The sequence below is a fragment of the Orbicella faveolata genome, unplaced genomic scaffold (assembly GCF_042242905.1).
Source record: "Orbicella faveolata isolate gen_17 unplaced genomic scaffold, um_ofav_v1 contig_47, whole genome shotgun sequence".
Classification (NCBI taxonomy): Eukaryota; Metazoa; Cnidaria; class Anthozoa; order Scleractinia; family Merulinidae; genus Orbicella; species Orbicella faveolata.
In genome coordinates, this window is record NW_028301577.1 from 13,847,501 (window position 1) to 13,851,923 (window position 4,423).

The following is a 4,423-nucleotide window of genomic DNA, read 5'->3' on the forward strand; positions in this document are numbered from 1 at the left end:
TGTATTGAGCCAGCCTGCGTGGCAGACGTTCAAAGAGAATGGAGAGGGGAGCTAGAAACGCGAAACGCGATCGGAAAGAGCGGAGGGCCAATCATGTTTTGTAGGTTCATCTGGTGGAAGAACGAAAACAAGAAAAAAAAGGTTCCCTCGGGCTGTGTCGTGTCACTTGTTAAGTGCGAAGAAATCCACTGTCAAACGAAATAAATGTAATGCATGTATAAAGCTTGTTCAAGTAGTCAGGATACATTTTTACTTCCGTTAATTCTACGAACAAAACACTATCTGCCTCGATCTGGGCCGGTTCAACCCTTATTGACAATTAATTTTTGTTATTTATTCCAGTTTGCCTAATTACTCTGGGAAAGTGCGCATTATATGAAAACTCCGCTCACGAATCCACAACAGTTCCATTTCGTTGGGTTAGCTTGTGTTCAAACAAGCTTTCAAAGGATCCCTAATTTTTATTCAACGTTAACGTTAAACACTGCACGTGGCTGAATTTTATGACTGAAAAAAGTCTTCTTAACCAAAGCAATTAGTGCTAGAGTTATAATTATTTTGTAGATCATTGGGTGGTTTAGTAATATAGCCGGTGGGACATCCTGAGAACGCTTAATCCTCGTAGCAGTCTTTTTAGGCTTATGAGAGAGCGTAAAGGGTTTTGGAAAGAAAACACGTCTACGTACGTTAGGGAACGCTTAATTTTAGCCGTTTTACACCAGAGGAGGGGTTACAAGCATGAACAGTTCCTGGCATGACCCGTAAACTGTCCTATTAGTGCTCAGACGGGACTACCGATAACCAATCACGTGTGAAGATTTTGTTATAGTTTTCATTACACGGGAAATATCGAGAAAACCCGGTTGACGTATACAGCTGCTTTCACATTTTCTAATACGAATTGAACCAGCAAAGCGATGTCTTACTCAAAACAAAACATTAATTTCTAGTTTCTCAATATTAGAAAAGCGTAGCGTATATATAGCGTATAAAATACTAAAATACACAAAGCGAATTAACCCACAAGTTGCCTGAACCATATCTATCTTAGACTACCAGTAGACTCTCTTTTGCTTAGTCCGTCGTGCGTGACGCGAAAGAAAACGGGGCATATAATTCATAGTAGGCCACCATTTAGTCTCCCAGCTATTCCATAATAATGCCTATAACACCCGTGTGAGTCCATTTATCCATGTAAGCCCTTGAATACCCTTGCAAACCCTTGCATACCCTTGTAAACCCCTGTATACCCTTGTAAACCCTCGTATACCCTTGTAAACCCTCATATACCCTAGTAAACCGCTGTATACCCTTGTAAACCCTTGTAATCCCTTGTAAACCCCTGTATACCCTTGTAAACCCTTGTTTTCCGTTGTAATCCCTGCTATACCCATGTAAACCCTTGCAATCCCTTGTAATCCCTTGTATACCCCTCTAAACCCTTGTAATCCCCTGTATACCCCTGTAAGCCCTTGTATACCACTGTAAACCCCTGTATACCCTTGTGAACCCTTGTATATACCCTTGTAAACCCTTGTAATTCCTTGGGATCCTTTGTATACCTTTGTAAACCCTTGTATACCCTTGAAAACCCTTGTAATCCCTTGCAATCCCTTGTATACCTTTGTAATCCCATGTATACCCCTGTAAACCCTTGTATACCTTTGTAATCCCTTGTATACCCCTGTAAACCCTTGTATACCCTTGAAATCGCTTGTAATCCGTTGTATACCTTTGTAAACCCTTGCATACTTATGTAATCCCTTGTATACCCCTGTAAACCCTTGTATACCCTTATAAACCCTTATTAACCCTTGTAAACCTTTGTCTGGATTTCAAGTCCGGCGCCCTAACCACTCAGCCACGCTGCCTTAAATAAATTAGTTGGGTTTCATACGCAATGTTTTTGCGTTTTTTAGGCGAACAGTATACCAGGGTTTACCGGGGTTTGCATAACTATACAAGGGCATACAAGGGTTTACTGGAGAATACAAGGGCTTACAGGGGTTTTCAAGGGTGTACAAGGGTTTACCGGGGTATACAAGGGTTTACAGGGATATACAAAGGTTTACATAGGTATACAAGGGTGTACAGGGGTTTACAATAGTTTACAAGGGTTTACAGGAGTATAGAGAGGTTTACAAGGGTATGCAAGGGATACAGGGGTTTACCAAGGTATACAAGGGTATACAAGGGTCTACATGGGTATACAGGGGTATAAAGGGGTTTACATGGTTATATAAGGGTATACAGGGGTAGACAAGGGTTTACAATGGTATACAAGGGTATATAACGGTATACGGGGGTTTACATGATTGTATAGGGGTATACAAGGGTTTACAAGGGTATACAAGGGTATGCAAGGGTATGCAAGAGCATACAGGGGCTTACAAGGGTGTACCGGGGTATACAATGGTATAAAGGGGTTTAAAAGGGTGTACAGGGGTATATAAGGGTTTACAAGGGTATACAAGGGTATACAGAGGTTTGCAAGGGTTTGTATGGGTATACAGGGGTTTACAAGGGTGTACAGGGGTATACAAGGGCCTGCAGGCCTTCATTGGTTAGCATTATTATGGGATATCTGGATGGCCATATGGCTGGGAGACTATATGGTAGCCTACCATGAATTATATACCGAAAACCGCGATAAGAAAATGGCCGCGCCATTCTCGTCCCCAGAGCCTCCGTTTCTTTTGGTCACGTGGTCGGAGAAACGACATTTTAAGACGAGTAGCACTGGGGACGAGAATGTGGCCGCGCGAACTCCTGGGGACGAGAAGCATGCGCGCGCGTTTAGTCTCGCCCCCAGGAGTTCAAGTGGCCATTTTCCCTCGTGGTTTGTCAACGGTCTTGCTTGACGGACAAAGCGAAAGAGGGACCACTGTTATCTAACTACCGCCCTTCACAGGAATCTTACATTAGGAACGCATAGAATGGTTACACAGGAATGTCCGATTCACACTTTACCCCCGTGTCTTTGGTCACGTGAACACGCGGCAAAAACCGAAGAAAACGATGCATGCTTGCAGGCGTTCCCTTCCGTCCCCTCCGATCGCTACGATCATCCCTATTGAGGCCTATGGAGTGCTGTCACGTGACGTCATCAAATTGTTAAATCCAAAACTAAAGAGCCACCGAAGTCTCCTCAGGCGTAAGGGTTGTTAAGGTCATTCCTCACATTTGCATTGCGCATCCTTACCGCGCATAAGTTATGGCGTCATAAGCGCGCTCGTGCACGCACACATTGAAAACATGACGGATTTGCCTTGATATTGAGCTCTGTCAGTTGAAAAATGGCTCTAGCTCACCAACGGGCAGGGGCACCCAAATTTTTTTTCCACCCATTGTAATCAACTAATCATAAGCTTTGCGTGAGAAAAGACTGATCTAATTTCTATTGCTGAAAATTGAATAAATAAGAAAAATAGCAGATACACGGTGGTCTTTCCTATTTGGCAGTCGGTAACCACGTCAAGAAATTTGGTTCAAATTTTTAACCAAGGATTTAGCTTTCTGTCTGAATCAAACTTAAAACGTTTATTTGTGTCCGACACAGTGTATTGACTGTAGTTTAATGCGTGTTCTTCCTCACTGCTCCTTAATGAGCATGGGCACCCCCCTTTTTTATTTCAAAATTGAAGTTATCATAAGATAAATATTCAGTGTACAAAGTTTGAACAAAAATCTATTGCCACTTTTATTTCAGAGGAATTACCTTCAATTTAGATCTGCTTACAACTTTTCAGCTAACAAGTAGCCTGCGTGACAGGCGTTCAAAGTGGAAGGAAATGAGAAAACTAGAGGACCTTTTTTCCAGGACTTTTCCAGAACTCAGATTGATTTTTCGACTCTCAAAATTCACATGAACCCTTTCACTCCTAAGATCTCAATGTCAATTCTCCTTACTGTCTGCCATAGATTTCTCATACTGTTAATTCTGAGAATTTGGTGTAAAATCAAACCATATTTCTCTTTGTTCTTATCAACCGTCTGCTTGAGAATTTTAAGTTGTGAGAAATTACTAATTAGTCACTACTGGGAGTGAAAGGGTTAATTATTCTTCAGTTGTTCACAACTTTCCAGGACCAGTAACCTTCCAGGACTTTCCAGCCCTGGAAAATGCCACAATAAAATTTCAGGACCTGTACGAACACTGTTTACCCTTTAAATCACCCTGTCTGCGAGTGTACGATATGAGTTAATCTTACGACTTCATAGGCCAATTTTGCTTACATCATCTATGAGAAAAGCAAAAGTATTAAGTACCGATGTCCGTGTCAAAAGTGCAGTTGTTGCCTCAGGAATGAGCAGGGGTGGGAGACTATTACGTGTCAGTGCTGTACATAGCACTCTACACTTTCCGAGATTATCTTACTAGTTTTTTCCCATTTTTCTGGAGTTTAAACAAGGACGAAAATAA